Below are 18151 nucleotides of genomic sequence, written 5' to 3'. Positions count from 1 at the left end.
CTGACTATTCTAACTATTATGTAGCATTCCCAGGAGGGGTAGGACCCATAACCAAATATTAATATCTGTGCAGCAATATGTATGAATAGCTACATCACGTGTTCTACATAAAAACCAGACATCCTCTCAAGTCTGTTCAGGTCGGGTTTTGCCATCAAATGAGATTCCTACAAGCCTGCAGAAACACTTTTAGAGCTTTGCGTTTTGGAATTACAATTAAGGAATTATGAACCTGTGCTAAGCTGCAGGATGACACATTTATTCCTCATGCCACCATATTGACCTCTCAAAAACACAACTGTATGTGAAATCCCACAGTGCCTCAGGGAAACAAAAGCATCCCCTCAATTCTTAAAAAACTAATTTGCAAAATAGTTTTAGAAGTTTTCTCTTCAAGGCTATTAAGTATGCAAACAAATCACCAGTCACTTGACCTTTCCTTATGCTGAGTTCTGTACTATATCACCACAAGGCTTTTTAAAATTTTAAAAGAGAGGTAAAAAATAATTATGCTTCAGTTATTACAACAGGAAGAAAAATCCATCGTCAATAGAAAGAGGGCTAGATTTATAGTAACACCCACCCAATGTTAGCGAGAATATTAGTATCATAGGGCACACATTTTTCCCCAGTTGTGCAAATGAATATATGGTAGGTGCATTAGGACCTCCTGGACCCATATGTTTCCAAGAGGAAAGGGTGTTTACGGGAGAAATGAAGCCTTCACCAGGCATAAAATATCTTGGTTGACCTGCTCTTCACCAATAGGAACCCTAGAGTCCCTTACTGTATCTCCAAAGCTGGATGCACATGGGAGATTTTTCCTTGTGTTCAGATATTTTAAAATCCTCCTTCAAGTTACTGTGTTGGACGAGACTAGATATTGAAGGACTTCTAAAGAGAGGTTTATGCTACTAGATGACTTCATCATATGGATATATGTGTTTCTCTCTGTCCTCGTGACCCTGCAGAAGGATTAAATAATCATGGAGGGAGGACACCCCGGACTCTTAAAGAAAAATTACATAGACTGAAACACACTTTCCTGTAATAACTGTGGAGGTCAGACCTCTATTACACTTAAACAGAACACAAGATCCTTATTTTACGTCTGTCCTATGCTGAAGAATTTCTGGCAGGCATTAAATGCAGACTCCAACTAAACTACATGCCAAAAACAGCCATGTCTGTTTGATTCCCCAAAGACGACAGTCTATTAATTCCAAAGTTTGTGGTCCACTTACCCTAGGTGTATACTCCCTTACAGGTGATTGTTTTTGCCCCTCACTCCTATGGAAATCCTTGATCCTTGTAGGCTCCAGGCAGGCAGCTCACCTCTTCATCTTCCTGGAACAAACCATCCTAAAATAACCAGCCTCCCTGTGCTCCCTGCATTCCCACTCAGGCCTGTGGAGACGCTCCTTTGCCACTGACTCATGTGGCTCTCTGCATTATTTGACGTTTACCAAGTCAATCTGAATTCTCTGAAATTAGCTGCAAGTCTGTGTCTCAGGCTAGTCATGAACCAGAGAACCTTGTACAAGTCCTCAGTAAGTATTTCTTGGCTGCTTGACTCCCTGCCCATCATTATGACAGGGTAACTCTTCCCAGGGTCATGCATTTGGAAACACCCTCTTGCCTGAGTTGCCAAAATATGGAATTCTCAGTTTATCTCTTACCTGGTAATGACTGACTAAATAGAGAATACACTTTCCATTCAAATCTCATTGTCTTAAACTGGCTTTCCTTTCTCCACTTTTCCAGTGTGGGAGCCACAGAGTCATGTCCTAGAGTGTCCTGTACAAGGTCAAATATACTCAAAGAAACAACAAGAGGTTGGGGAGAAGTTTCAGTGAATCTCATTTTGGCAATATTACTGGACACCAAAAACTAACATCATGAGCCACTGTTGATTAACTAAAAGCAAAAACTGTTAACTGATTTATAAAACTGCCATACTCCTGTGTGAGATAGGTAAATATTCAAATCTAAAGGACACCAAGAAGTATTAATTCTTTAAGGGCTACCTTAGGGAGAAAAAAAATCGAAACAGTTAATTCCAGAAACCCAGATTGGATTGTTGATAATCACTTATAAACTGAAAATGGAGTTCATATTAAAAATGGATCACTCCCTCATTATGCACCATTATAAATTTTTATTCCAATTGTGTAAATTCTCCATGTCATTTTTCATGCTTCCGTAGTTTGTCACTGATTTTTTTCCAACCCTGAATAGGTTTGCTTTCAAAATAAAGATGCACAAGTCTCAATAGAGATGCGAATTTTCACACACCAGACTCTTAAACAGCCCTAACAAGGCACCTGTCTGAGAAAACACTCTTTGAAATTAACCTCAAATTTTTGTGCAGCTGACATAGATTGCAATACTTTTACACAGCAATCACAATTTTATCAAATAAATGCCACCTGTAGATGCCTCAAGTATCACCAGAAAGGGAGGCCAGATCTTTCTCTTCACTGGGTCACTGGGGGGCAAAGTGTGTTAGAGTACCCCAAAGCAAGGTGAGCGTGCATATGCACCTCCCCATTCTGCAGGGATAGCAGTCAGTAGCTGAAAAAGCAGTTCAAGACCTCAGCAATTATCATACAGGTTGCAGCATGCCTTTTTATAAGAGAACACAAAACCTTACCCAGACACATGCAATCTAAATTGGAGAAATGGTATGTGTGGGAACAGCTATGTAACCTAGCCACAAACCACTCATTATTGGCTAATTAATGGCTAACTAGGTGTATATATGCTCTATAATCTGTTGTCTCTAATTTTGAGGACCTCAGGCTTGAGCTCCAGACAAGCAAAAGAAGGAACCTTCTGGTCATCTAACCTCAGTCATACAACACTTCCAGGATGAAATTCACCACAAGCTCCAACCTCCTCTATTCCACATCTTATTAATGCAGCCAAACAGCACCCAGTCGCCCAGGTCAAACCAGTGGGAATTACCCACTCTGAATTCGTTCTTTGTAACCTACAAGACAGAGTCCAGGCTATACATGCTCTGCCCAGCTCTGGCTCAGCCTGCCCTTGAAATGCCACCATCCATGTGCTTTACACATTTAGCAAGCAGCATGACTTTTAGTTCTCCAAACACACCATGATCCTTCCTCTGCTGGAAATTCCTGCCCCGGCCCCCGCTGGCAGCACATGACCCTCACTCAACCTGAAAGACTAGCTCAGTCATCTGAGATAACTTCCTAACCCCAAACCCTACTCCTGTTGGCAAAAATCAATCAGTACAGCAATTGTTTACTTGTGTCTGTTTCTGCTGCTGCTCTTAAGTTCCTTTTGAACAGGGCCACTTCTTGGCCACATATATATATAACATGCCAGTCACACAGTAAGTCTGCATCAAGGAACTGCTTTACAGGACACCCTGATGGACCATGGGCTGGTCAGACATAGGAGGCTTGCGGGTAAGGTGGGTGGGGTAAATCTCAAGCTGAGGACAGACACCATATGTCACTGAACCTATAATGGAACATACAGAATTCACATGCTGAGCAATGATTATCCCCAGTATTTTAAAGTACAATAGCCCAAAAAAGGAGTAAACACGATAGAAACTAAAACACTCTTACTTGCAATCACTTGTTTCTATTTCACACGTCATGACTGAAATAAGGAAATCCAACAGTAATGGAGCAGAAGCCGAACGTCAAGGATTATCTGCTCTTAGGGAGTTTGAACAAGAGGCAATTAATAAAGGATTAAGGCTAAATCAAACTGCAGTAGGACACGTAACTGCAGCATGTTGAGTGCTGAAAACCCGAGTGCCAATTAGGTCAGAAACCCACAATGGGTAAAACATTTGCTGCATCGCAGAGGATCTGGAAGGAGCTTCACAGAGCCATTCCCCTGTGGACAGACCTCTCTGTATTGCAGAAGCCTGCAGGCTAAACTCTGACCCTTAGAAAAAGTACACAGGGAAGTCTAGCAATTAGACTTTCATCTCAGAGTAGTGAGAGCCACCCAGCCAGTTGCATTATACTAATAATGCACTGTGGCTACAGACAACTCACCACCAAGTATTAAGAGCTCAGAAGAAGCCACAGCCTTCAATGGATGGGGGAGGCTCCCTTCACAGAACCTCCCAAGGCTCCAATGCCTGATTCTCCCCTGATTCCTTCATTCAACACATATTCAGTGAACACCTACTATGTCTCAGGCACTGGTCTAGCATTAGATAGACCAGGGAAGAAACACTGCAAACTCCCTACCCTGGTGGAGTATACAAGGGGAGATAGGTGGTAAACGACACAGAGTTAATTAGTAAAGAACAGACTTTTAGAAAGTGACAAATACTTAAAAGAAAAGAAACACAGCAGGCCAAGAAGACTGGCCTTGGGGGTTTTACCCAGAAGGAGATGCCAGCTGCAATTTTAACAGGATGAACAACAGCTCTTTCTGAAATGGTGATTTTGAACAGCAACTTGAAGGAGATGAGAGGGCATTACCTGGAGAGAAGACCCTCACAAAAATTTAACAGTGGTTCCTTTGACAAAAAGATAATTTTTTTCTTCTTTAATGGCTGCCTTGGTTTACTTGATTCAGGGTAATGTAGCAACAGAATTGAGAGCTTGCGCTCTGGAGGAACCTATGCCCGCGTGTGTTTTCTAGTTCTGCCACTTGCACCTGGAAATAATCAAATGTCACCTGTCACCAGCTGACTTCTATAAGCTAATCTCAAACAGGGGCCTCTCCTCTTCAGCGTGGCCCCTGAGGTGCTCAGTGCATATCTGAATGAGTGTCAGTCACCTCAAGGTTGGGAGGCCATTTAGACTCTAAATCTCGGGGCTCAAAATGGTGGACCCTCAATTTCGGAGCTCGCAAATTGCTTTTCATTTTGCTCTCTGTCCAACTTCTCCCCTTTAAAAAAAAAAAGAAAAAAGGCAGAACCAAATATAGATGTGCACACACCCTTAACTTTGTCAGGTCGTGAGCCACTGCTGTCCTTTGTCCTTACACCACCAAAGTCCCGGGGGCTTCCCTGCCCCCAGGCACAGCCCTGAACACGCAGCCTGGTCACCTGAGGAATTCAGAAGGCATTACCTCATTCTCAGCAAGGCTCAGTGTCTTGCCAATGGGTTTCAGCCCTGGGCAAGTTCACTATGGATTCAGTGAGACCAAAGAAATGACAGTAGAACGTTCTTGGGGTAAAAGGGTTATACCCAACTTTATTTCCATGGTGGCAGGTCAATCATTAAAATCTCATTCACTCAGAGTGAGTCTGCAGGCAGCAAGCCGGTCTCTGCCTCTGGCCTCTCTGCCTGCACAGCCATCCTCCGGGCTTCTGACCTTGGTGCTGCCACCACTCCAGCCTCTGCTGTGCTCTCCTTCAGCCTTGCAGCTGTGCCACTGTGCCACCTAGAGCACTGGGTAGAGCTCTTTATATAGAGTAAATAATGATGTATTTCCCACACGTGTGTAGTGAGCTAGTCAACAAGGGCCAGGTGAGAATCCTGGCCACAGGAACTTTCATTTTATCCACACCGGGTTAAGTTCAGAGAGTGTGGGCTGTGTGTCTTAAGTGTACTGCTCTGCTTGGGTTCATTTATGCCTTGCCAATGGGTTTCAGCCCTGGGCAAGTTCACTATGGATTCAATGTGACCAAAGAAATGGCAGTAGAACGTTCCTGGGGTGAAAGGGTTATACCCAACTTGATTTCCACAGTGGCAGTTCAATCACTAGAATTCCATCCACTCAGAGCGAGTCTTTGTGCAGCAGGCTGGTCTCTGCCTCTGGGCCTCTCTGCCCACAGCCATCTCAGTCTCTGCCCTCAGCGCTGCCACCACTCCAGTCCCATTTCTGCTCTCCTGCAGCCTTGCAGTTGTGCCACCATGTCACCCAGAGCACTGGGCAGGGCTCTTTATATAATTAATAACCATGTATTGCCCACATGTGTGTACTGAGCTAGCCGACCAGGGCCAGGGGAGAATTGTGGCCATAGGAACCTTCATTTTATGCACAATTCACCCCCTTTCTCAATAGTCAGCCTACAGTTTCAAAATAATAAAAATTTACCAGGTTTGTTCCATAGTTGCTGTAAGTCTTGACTTGAGGAAAAAAAAACTGAGAACTGGAATACTGGAGGTCATAAAACCTAAGACAACTCCATCTGGCAAATGACAAAACTTGTGTCGTGTCAATGGTACAGCCACAAAGTCAACCCTTTTGCCTCTCTATCTAGGCTGCCACATCTCTTACAGGGCAGAATAATTAACTCATTCATCCTGAGGCTGCTCCACAGACGAGGGAGACTCTCATTTCCAATACTGAGCAGAGGATACTTAAAGGTGTTTGATAAGTGGAAATATTTTTTCCAGGAAGTATCTTTTCATTTTGTTCTAAGACCAATGACCATTAACCCTTCTAGGCACCGTAATTTATAGCTTTCTGTGGGAAGGATGTTTTAAAGGATTTTTTAAAGCAAATTTTCCAACCACTATCCTAGTGTCAGCCACAACGTCCACACTAACCAAAAACAGCTGTACTAGAAAATGTTAGGAGCTATCACACAACAGGAAAAAAGCTCACACGCCTATACAATCATTGCTGCCGCCTGCTCATTTCATTTCTTTGTAGCCCCTCATACTACCGCCAGTTACAGTATCTGTCCACCTGGTTACAGTCTCCCCACCAGGCTGAAGCTCCCTGCAGCTGGGGTGGCAGGTGGTCAAAGAGCCCTGTGCCCATCAGTGCCTCTCCTCTTCAGCGTGGCCACTGGGTGCTCAGTGCATATTTGAATGAGTGTCACCTCAAGGTTGGGAGGCCATTAGACTCTATCTGGTGCACCCTCAATTTGAAAGCTCACAAACTGCTTTTTATTTTGTACTCTGCCCAACTTCTCCCCTATCTTAAAAAAAAAAAGCAAAGCAGGGCCAAATACAGATGTGCACAAGCAAAACAAAAGGGCAGCTGAATTATGATGTAACACCTAGGAGGCAACGGGGCTGCGATGAAGAGGCTGGTCCTGCCCCTTGGGGGTGGGAGGGGAGTGACCCTGTCATCAAAGCGTTTCACCCTGTGTCAAGCTCAAAATCAAATTTTAATGGCAATATTCCTGCAGCGGGCTGACGCACCCCTCCTGGGACTCGCAGTCCCACACAGGGAGACAGGCCTTCAATCCGGCTGCTTCTTCCTCTCTCCCCCGCTCTGACACGCATACCTTTCAGCTTACATAATCTTTCTGGCCATTAAATTCTTCATTTTCTTCAGAAACAGAATCCCACTGGCATACACGCATACACACAAAAACACACACGGAAAACTACTCTACTCTTGGTGTGTGGCCTACCATTAATGAACACAGAATTGACAAATTATTATTTTTTCAACCAACTAACAAAACTAGGGGACATTTTTTTCCCAGTCCAAATAATCTTACAAACCAATTCAGTCTCAATGGTCTTTGACCGCCATTCTCACTCAGCCCAAAGCTTAAGGGTTGTTAAATTTTAACAAATAAAAATCAGGTGAAAACAAGAATAAGAGAAGTAAAAAAAAAAAAAAAGCAATCAACCTTAAAAGAATTTTAGCTCAACAAAAGTTGCCAGGCTGAAGCGAAAAAGAAGAACCCCTCCGAGTCTAGCACAAAGGTACTTCAATTTGGTCACTGACTAAAATAAGAAGACAAAGCACCTTAAAGGAATGAACAAGGCATTACAAGTATCTTTGATAACTGTCAGTGCATTAAAATAGTCCCACAAATGTAATGCCAGTTTCTAGTTTTCTGTGTCCAAAGAGAACAAATCTAAGATATCTCACTCACCGAGGAACACTGATACAACTATACCCTTAAACACCTCAACACAACAGAGCAGGGATGAAAAAGTGGAATATATTAAAATGCCTTGAAGCCCACCACACCATTTCCTTTCCCGAAGCTAGAAGGCTTCTCTGGGTCTCAAGCTTGTCTGCTTAGTGTGGCACATCTTGGCCAAAATAAACTCCTCAACCTTGTTACTTGAGCTGGAGGTTGAAACCCCTGCACTGGAGAGGGCCTCTGATGCTCATAGCCCCAGGACTCCACATGGCCTCTGCTCAGGAATCCATGGCCAAATGCCCTCTGTGACGTGTGACGTGATAGGCCTCCCAGTCACTGGCCTGAGTCAGAGGTGGCTTATAACTGCACATGACCTTCCACCCGATGAGTAACAGTGAATGAGCAACACTGACACCATGGCAAGCGGTGCGTTTCTGTGTATTTCTATGAAACTCATTTGAATGGATCATCTCTGTGTTTCCACTTAGTCTAAAGGGACATGCTAACTGCCTCTGGCAGGTGATGCTATGTCACACTTCTGATGTGCTGTTCCAAAAATTCCTATGGAGTCTTCTATTCTCTAGGAGAAAAATCAATCCTTTGTTTTCAGTGGTGATGTGTATCAGGAGCTGGAATTGTTCTTCCAGTAACTCCTTCTAAAACGAAGAAATAGCTCACATAGGTCTCAGCTGAGAGAGTACAGCTCATGGTTACCTGAGAAGATCTCGTGATTATTTGGGCTGATCCAGTTTGGACAACAGCAAGGCAGGATAGATTTTCTATAAGATTTAGACCTCAGGCCTGTAGGAGTCAGAAACAAAGCCCCCTTTGTTTCCGTTTCCAGGAGGGCAGCTGGTCATTTCACCCAAGCCTGACCCATACGTCCTAGCCTGTGGGAGGGATTCCACTGGGGAGGTGCCTACCCGCGCTCCTGGGTACCAAGAGAACCAGGCCAAGCACAGAGGGAGCACAAATATTTACTGTAGGTGAAGGTGCGCCAAGTGACCCCCTCTGTGGAATTCTGAGCCACAGAGAGCACAGCTGAGATAGAATTTCAAAACACCTGAGGACACATGCTTCTGCCCTCACCCTGAAGGTGAATAACCTCAAGAAAGCCTCCTGGATCCAAGGTGAGAGATTAGCCAGCTTGCTTCAAACGGACTGTTGAATGGGAAGTCCTCTCCTACATTACTAGCACATTAACTCACCATGAACTTGAGAGGTAACAGGAGGGAAATCAGGAGGAGGAAAAAACCTGTGCTAATGTGAAAGAGATAAATATAAATGACTGCACTTGAAAATCATTGGGAAAGCCCTAAGAGGTCCATACGGATAGACAAACACTGCCTGGAATGAAACAAAAAAAAAATCAAAACAACCTCTGCACCCTGGCCTAACCGTCATAACCACAAACGCCTCTGTTTTATCAACTGCTTCTAAAATGTTGTCTAAAAGTACACAGGGCTCCCTGCCATCACCACTCCCATCAAACAAACCACTTCAGGATAAAATTTTTATATTCCTCAAGTAGCAAATTCCTATCATTCTGTTCGTGCCTTTGTTTGTAATCTTTTCCTTATATTCCACACTAACAAGAGCCTGCCATAAACATATTGTTCTAATACAAGACTCAAAGAATTTTAATTAAAAAAAAAAGCCACAACATCTGTGAGAATCATTCCCCTTCTCTTCTGGAAAGCATTTTTCTCACCCAAATTCCCACGGGACTTAAAGTTTCACCTGTCTTCCCCCACAGGCATAAGGGGGGAAGGGCTATACCACACAGCTTTCTTAAATTCCCTCTTTGTTTTGATTCCCACAATCTAACTCAAACGAATGTACACAACATACTTCTCAATGTGAGAGTTGGCTACAGGCTTTGCCCTACCTTACAACACTGAAACATTTTCAGTGTCTTACAATTCCAACGATTTTTTTCCCCTTGAACTGTATTTGAATTCCATTGATCTTAACATATAGCATTAGGAATGTTTGAAAGTAAACTGGCTCATTAACATATAGGTGTGGCCTGTACTCAACTTCATCTCAGGATTTGGCAACACACAGACACACACTAACCAGTTAACTAACAGTTTGTGAATCACCATCAACTGAGACAGTAGAGAAACAGAAAAGCCACGTGTTAATCATAAAGTCTATTATTAGTTTGTATGAGTAGTAAGGGTGGGAAAATGATGGGAGAACTTAAAAGGAAAAATTCGATTAAATATGCTCTGGCTTTAATTTTTGTTCTTGCAAAGGATAATAAAAATAAAATAATTTGTATTTGGAGTAGGTTATATAAGTCTCACACTAAGGGGAAGAAAGATTTCTATCACTACCAACCAAAAATTCAGATATAAACCATAAATCAGTCTCTAAGCAAACTGTTTGACAACCTAAGATACTGTTTCATTTGAAACCAAGTACAGCTGGTGTCTCCCTTTTCTCCAGTGAGAGTTCTAAGAAATATTCAGGGAAAACAAGAGACCAAAACAGAACAGGAAGAAAACACAATTGTTTCCTCCCAAACCAGTGACTTCTAAATGTAAGTGGTCTACATTTTCCATTACTTTAAAAAAGAGAAGTATCATTTTTGGACAAAAAACACACATTATTTAAAATAGTCAAGACACAGATAAGGAAGCAAAGGAGAACCAGAATTCAGATCATAATTTTTTTCAAGTTCCATTCTCTGCCTACCATCCTGTCTATACATAAGCAAAGCAAGTTAAACTGATCAACGACAGCTAATCCTGAACACCAAAAAGTAGTCATTTATAATGGAATTTCTTAGTATTTTCTAGAATACTGCCCCTGATAGAAAAAGCACCACGCCAAAATCAAACTCCATGCCATGAGATGTTATGCCTGCATATAATAAACGTACAGTGGCGTCTTTGTTCTTACCTGTAATTGTCCTCAAGGCTCAAGAAAACAAGCCAGTTCTGCTGCCTGAAAGCGTCTGCTTGGGCTGGAGTTGTACTAACACAGCTGGGAAGCTGTCGCAAAGGCCCTGGGCTCCCGGCCTCGTCTTCCTCCTCGAAGCGCTGCCCACACACACTTCTGCTGACACTCGGGGACCACCAGGAAGTTTTAACACAACTGAGGAGGAATGCACTCAGCTCGCTACTTATACTGATGATTCACTTCACTGACAGCTAGAAAGAAGAGCTTGTTGGTGGAAAAGGAGTAGAGTCAAGCTCCACCCCCTACCGTAAGGATTAAGTAACTCCACCCAGCTGAGCAATTAGCTTTAACAGCCTCACAGGCCAGAACATTAAATTACCTGCAGCGCGGCTTCTCCAAATGACAGTTCTTTATAGGTGGAAGGAGGAAGCAGGGGCTCACTGAACAGGATGGGCAATAACCCGGGTGTACAAGGTGCCTCTAATAACTGTAACTTGGGCTGGGCTGTTTGCTTATTTAAAGCTGTATCTGAGCTTCGGGGCAGACACGCAGCAGGTCTGTCCTTTACTCTTCACAAGGAAGTCTGCTTCTCCCAGGGCTGCACACAAGGCAGGCTGGAGAGCACAGCCCGCTGGCTCCCAAAGAGCTTAAAGTCTTGAAGGGAGGAAAAGGCCAGAACAAAAATGGCTAAGCTACAAACACAACACCAAACACAGAGACAGCACCCTATTAGCCCCCCATCTTTGGTGTGCAAGGCCATTTCCTGAATAAGCAGCTGGGCGCCTGGAGGTACTGGTGTTCCAGGTGCCCCCTTTGGCACTGAGCGGGACCGGGGAGCTCACCTCTGCGCTCCTCAGCGCTCTGTCCCATTTGAGGGGTACAGAGCACCGACCTGACCATCCTTTACTGAACTTGAGGCCAAGTCCACCATGGGCCAAACTTTCTTTGGACTTGTTCGTACCACGTCCAACCCCACTCTACAAACTCCTGCAGGTGTGGGTGAAACTGGAAATGTCCTCATTTGTAGCAAAATACTAACTTTCTACATCAACTCCAATTTGGTGAAGTGCTCACTTGTTAAGTGTTCCTACCAGGTCAGTTGAGAAACTCTAGTCTTTCAAGTTCCCACAGGTGCCCAAAGGCTAGATTTGCAGAGGTGCTGGGAAAACAATACACCTCCCCAAGGGAGCCAGCGACCCCTCATGGCTGGGAGGATCCCTGAGGGCTTGGTGGGCAAAGCTGGCACCAGGTTAGTACAAGAAACCCTGTTCCCAAATACACCCTCACAGACTGGCTGATGGTTCCAGTCATATTCAGTAGAATTTCTGAAACCAGAGAAATGCCCCGAGTTTTCAGTATTCAGTACTGAGGACACACAAGTGCTAAACAGTCCAAGTTTAAGAGCAGGAACTCCATCCTCTTTGTATCTAAAATTTTGCAATTAAGCTGTTTCACATTTACATGCTGGCTGGAAGGTTAAAAAAGAAACGATCACAATATAAGAAAATATACCTGAACAAGCTGAATAAGTTACTTAACAATTTGCCGGTTCTCCTACAGACGTAAACACATCTTTACTTTTCATCAAAGGTTACCTGGCTGTAATGCGCTGAATCGTGTCCCCCCAAATTCTTATGTTAAAGTGCTAACCCCCCTGTACCTCAGAATGTGCCTGTTTTTGAAGACAAGGTCTTTAAAGAGGCAACTAGACTAAAATGAGGTCATTAGAGCAGGCACCTAATTCAGTGTGACTGGTGTCCTTTTAACTGAAACTGAGGACACAGACCAGTACACAGAGGGACGACCACGTGAAGAAGCAGGGAAAAGACAGCATCCCCAAGCCAAGGAGACAGATGTGAGGGGAGGGAGAATGAGGAGAGACAAGCCCAGCACCTTGGTCTCAGACTTCCAGCCTCCACAACTGTGGGAAAATTAACTTCTGTAGTTTAAGTCCCCTGGTCTGTGGTACTTCTTATGGCAGCCCTAGCAAACTAATACACTAATTACATGATCATTTCATTCCAGGTATTAATATAAAACATGAAGACAAAATTCAGATTTCTGATTGCTAACTATTCTCCCCTAGTCAAACTCTTCTTTTTAGTATGTTTGCTCTGTCCCTGACTCCTGAGATACAGCCTTGAAAACACAGAAAAACCTTATTCTGAAGGGAAGAAAAATATAAAGCCTCTAAATGACCTTTCCAACTTACCATTCTGCTGCCAAACAGACGGATGACCAAGTGGTCTACATGCACGTCCTTCTCCCCAGTCCATGGAAATCAGAGCCCATTCAACCTCCACTAAAATACAACCAAACCTAGTCAAGAACAACTTTAGCACTGAATTAGGAAACGGGAACAATGGAGGAAACGTTAGAAGCCTTAGTTCAGGTCCCGCCATCCAGAGGAGGAAATTAAGGCCCAAGCAGAGCAGTACCAAGATCCAGGAATAAATGCAGTAGATTCGACCCAAACATTCAGTCCTAATCCAGTGTTACTATTCTGCTCCCACGACACCATTAAACTGAGGATAGCCTGAAATTACCAAATCTCTCCAGTATCCCAAAAAAGAGAAACTGCTGTTCCATGGATCAGCTGTAGGGAAGAAAGGAGAGGATGCAAACACTGGATACGGGATGGAGTTTTGCAGGACCTGAGAGTAAGTCTAAAACAAGCTTTCTAAACCTGGGCTTTACTGACCTCTGGGGCAGGTCATTCTTCGTGCTGGGCAGCTGTTCCGTGCATTGCAGGGTGGTTATCCCAGCCTCTACCTACTGGCCAGGAGCTTTCCCCCAGCTGCAACAATCAGAAATATCTGCAGCCATATCCCTGAGTGTCCCCTCAGGCAAAGTTGCCTCTAGTTGAGAACCACTGGTTTAAAAGGACAGGACTTTGTGCAAAGTAGCTGGTGTCCTTGGAGAAGGGGTATGGGTGCAGGGAGCCACTTCTGAGGCCATATGGAGGAAGGACCAGGACCAGGTGGAGAGAAGGGCACATTATAGTATCTCCCCAACTGGGGTCACATTTTTGTGTCTTATTGTTTTGTTTTGCTTTTTCCAATGTAGGTGGTCATAGGCTGAGAGTAAGGGGATTGGATATTGAGTCAAGAATACCAAAGTCTGGAACAACCAGAAAATGAAAGGAACAAAGCCGGGCTGAGTCAAGGATGCCGAGCAACACCAAAGTCTGATGGAAGACAGGAGGTAGCACCATGAAGTCGGCGGGGCCCCAGCATGCACGAAACTGCAGGCCCCCCCACCCTCTCAGTACCCCGTAAGTCAGAGAATCCAGGAAGAAGGTACAGAGGCTGGCTGAGGCATGTACTGGGAGTTCCCAAAAGGTATGGACACAGGGTGCCCTAGTTTCCAAGGTGGTTAACTGGGGATGCAGAACTTAATGAAAGTGAAAACAAGGAAACCTGCTAGGATCTGTTGCGATGGAATAAAGATGAAGAAGGCTGAGAGAAGGGGTACTGCTGAGAGGGAATCAAGAGCCTGCAGACAATCTGGAGGGCTAAAGACCCTCATCCCCTTTGATTTATTTAATTCCAATCCAAGGACCTTTCCTAAGGAAATAATCAGGGATATAATCAAGTGAAATAGACAGTAAGTTCATTATAAAAACATAACGAAAAAACTGTAATGAACCTTAATGACCTTTATGTTCACATCCACAAGGGATATTTCAAAACATAGGAAAATAATCATGATATAATGTTAAGAAATGTAAGCCCAATTTAAGAATTTTACATATTTACATGCATGCATTTTTGTAGTTCGTGAGTCTTAATCTCTATCTAGGCAACAGTAAAGGCAACAGTAAACAGATGTGATTTCCAAATTAAAAACAAACATCAGAAGGAAATGGGATTAGAGTCTTCGACAAGAAGGCACAACAGAAGGAGTGGTCAGAGAAGAAAGGAGGGGAATCAGAAGCCAAGACAGTCAAGGGTCAAGGGCTACATAAAGGTTGAAGAGGAATGTGCAGAACAAATAGAGGCCTCTGAATTTGATGAACAGGAAGTTGCTAGTGTCTTAAGACAGATACTTCAGTTTCAAAATGTGGTTCAGAAAACAGTTAGCAAAGGGAGTGGAAGGGATAGTAGCCTTTCTTGGAATTCACCCCACGGCCCTTACTGGCAAGGAGAGGCCACAGAAGGCACAGTTGTGAATGACCATGGGCGGGTCTACCAGAGGTCAGCTGATAGGACCAGCTGCTCTCCCTTCTTGCTTACATCCCTTGGAGGTTTTTTTCCTATATTTAAAGTTCAAAATGATGTTAAAAATTCATGGGGATTCTTTAATTCTGTATTACTTACTAGTAAATGTATATCTTTTTGTGACTCCTAGAAATTGACCTATTACCAAAAAGTAAAAAAAAAAAGATTGGGATGGTTTATAAGGTGAGATTTTATGAAATATCACAAAGGGTCACACTGGATCAGTATGTTCCAATGGCAAGTAGAGGAAGTGTATAAAAAGTAACTAAGTTTAAGTTAACATAACCATAAGGAACGAAGACAGTATGAAGGTTAACCTCATTTAAACCAAAAACTTACTAAGAACACAAAATTTGAACTTCTGAGTAGTATTCCAAAGACATTTCAGTTTCTATTTTGTTCACTTTTGGTTTCCATATTAGGAAGATTTGTCAGTTAATGAGATTATCTTGAGATTCCCCCCCCACCTTAAAAGCCACCAAGAATTTGTCTGTACGTTTCAGCCTTCAAATATGCTTCAAAAAATAGAATTACAAGTTATCATAAAATGCTCATCATAAATGATTGATTAAAAAGCATTATTCTGAACAATATTATAGCATCACTCCAAGTACATAAACTATCTCTATATCCGTGTATAAACAGAGCCCAAGAACTAGAAGGAAATAAAAATAGTAACTATCTTCTGGCTATTCACATGACAGGTGGATCACTGCTTTATACTTTATCTTTTCCAATGCCTAATTCTTTTACATAATCAGGGGGAAAAAAACGTTATTTTAAAATTGCTAAGAACGTTATCATCACTGAAAAAGAATGAGTAACCAAAGGAAGAATCCAACTCCTGGGGGAAGGGGACCCCAAGTTTCTCTGTTTTGTTCAAAACCAGCTACAGTAGGAGAGAAACTAGGACACTTGGAGGGGGAGGAATAAATTGAGCAAAAGAAGGATGACGTGACACAGGCAAAAATCTTTACATAACACAGGCAAGGTTTGGTGATTACAACACCAAGTCCTGAATTTCCTCACAAGGTCTTAAATCAAATCCTCCGAACTTGTATTAGCCTTTTCTCCCAATGTCTTACAGGAAAGGTTACTGTGTGGTTTATAAGCTTCATAGTCACACCATACAATCAAGTCACTAGGGATTTCATTAAAACATCTGAAAAGGAAACTCTCTCATCAAGAAGGGGAAAGGTCTCTTGAATCTTCAAACATCAGCAGACATGACATAGCACTGGCCAAGACCCAGTGATCTGTATCCCTGACAGTTTACAGACAGTCCCCTAATTTATCAAATGGTTGTACTCATAAGATTTATTATTTTGGGGCAACCACTCAGGATCTAGAATCACTTTCATATAGAAGAAATACCTTGACCTTTGTGATCCTGTCCAATCCCTTTGGCTGTGAAGACCATCTAAATGTTGGGCCCTACCCAGCCCAGGTTGCTCCCTGAAGCTCCATGCTCACTAGCCATCACCTCCTTCACATCTTCACTGGGGAGTCTAAGAGATCTGACACCAATTTCTCATTCTGCCTCCACACCACCTGTTCCCCGGCTAACCTTTCCCCTCTCAGCAGCTACCAGCCAATCTTTCCCCTCTCAGCAGCTACCAGCCAGCCAGCTGTTCAAGCAGAAATTTCTTCCATCCACTCTTCTCTGTATCCCAAACACATCCTCTCCATCTATAGGCCCTAAAAGACATGCACACAACCATCCCCTTCCTGCCATCCTGGGTGTTACCATGCAGGTGTTCCAACCATCCTTTCTCACCTGGGCTACAGCCTCCTCAGAGCCCTGGGCCACTCTCCCCTGCAACAATAAACTCACCCCAGGCCTTGCCCTGTCTGGCCACTCTGCTGGCTTCCCACGGGCAGCACATAAAGTGCCAGTTCCTCATACGGCCCACACGGCCCTCAGGAGCCAGGGCCGCTGCACGCTCCTCCCCCTGCTCCCCACCACTCTCCCTTTCACTCCCTTCTGTCAGCACCTCGGGCCTCCTTGCTCTTCCTCCAACCTCCCCGTGGGAGCGCCTTGCACCACCGGGGCTGGGCTTCTGCAGGCTCCTCTCCCCCATCCTCTTCAGGCTGGCTCTTGTCTTCTGCTGAAGGTGCGGTCAATCTTTGGGCTGGCGGGAACTGGTACCACATTTTAGGAAAGCCAATTGGCAACATCTACAAACAATAGTTCAATCCTACTATTGCTTGATTTAACAATTCCATTTCTGGGGTGGGGCACAGCATAAGCCCATAATCCAACTTGAGAAAAACTGTTATTGCACAGATAGTTGCTGTACCTTTTCTCTCTTATATGGAATGTTGGAAATTTAAATAGAAAAATAACTAAAGAAGATATTGTATGTTGTGAAAATGGAATATCGTATATCACACATCAGACTGTTAAATGACCAAAAAAATAGGCCATGAGAGTCTACTTACATTATGATGCTAAGTATGTAAAAACACACATTCCCCACCGAAGACAAAGTATTAAGGATGATATTCTTTCTGGTGCCAGTTGCTTTTCCCTTTTTTTCAAATTTAGGGAAATGTATAGATATAAGGTTCACAACTGGAAGGGGAAAACCCTCATTTTCAAACATAAAGAGATGATGCTGTACATAGTTGTTAGCTTTCAGGCACCATGGAAAAGCGACATTTTAAAGCACAATGTTAAAATTAAAAGCGTCTCTACAAAATACACAATAAATCAAATGAGAAAAATCCTATTTACAGAGAACTCTTAAAAAATCAATGAAAAATTAACATGACTTTCCAAAGGATGCAAATTAGCACTTCATTACGGAAGAAATCAAATATATGAAAAGATGTTTGGTCTCATTGATTAAAGACATACAGTGAGGTATTTTACTTTCGATAATGGCAAAGATTAAAGATCGAAGAAGTGGAGTAATGTTGAACATGGGAAAACCAGGCGCTCTCATCAGCTATTGGGGCCAGCGTAAACCACACAACACTTGGGAGGGCAGTTCTCCAACATCTATGAGCATCATGTATGTTGATGTCCTTTATCCAGAAATTCAACTGTAGGGATTTAGCTACAGAGACACCTGCACAACGATATATCAATAAACACCAGAGTTTTTAAAATGTGTTGGAAGACACTCACATATATGAACAGGAAGGAAAAAAACTAGGTTGTAATCTACGATGTCTAGTATGACCCCTTTCACAAGCTACCTTTTACACAACGCTTACTACCGAGAGGCAC

General features: G+C 43.3%; 1 protein-coding gene across 4 annotated transcripts in view; it reads right to left on the bottom strand.

Annotated features, from left to right (window-relative positions):
• Positions 1–18151, bottom strand: part of NEDD4L (NEDD4 like E3 ubiquitin protein ligase) — a 322004-nt gene that overhangs the window by 151935 nt on the left and 151918 nt on the right. The window contains exon 1 of one of the 4 annotated variants that reach the window (XM_036876835.2): positions 10697–10922. The exons of the other annotated variants lie outside the window; for them this stretch is intronic. The gene's annotated coding sequence lies outside the window, so the exon portion shown is untranslated. Of the gene's footprint in view, positions 1–10696; positions 10923–18151 lie in introns of those variants that run through there. 4 annotated transcript variants of the gene reach the window in all.

The sequence above is a fragment of the Manis pentadactyla genome, chromosome 6, assembly GCF_030020395.1.
Source record: "Manis pentadactyla isolate mManPen7 chromosome 6, mManPen7.hap1, whole genome shotgun sequence".
NCBI lineage: Eukaryota > Metazoa > Chordata > Mammalia > Pholidota > Manidae > Manis > Manis pentadactyla.
The sequence above is the reverse complement of the archived record's forward strand: the minus strand, read 5'-3'. Positions and strand labels throughout refer to the sequence as shown.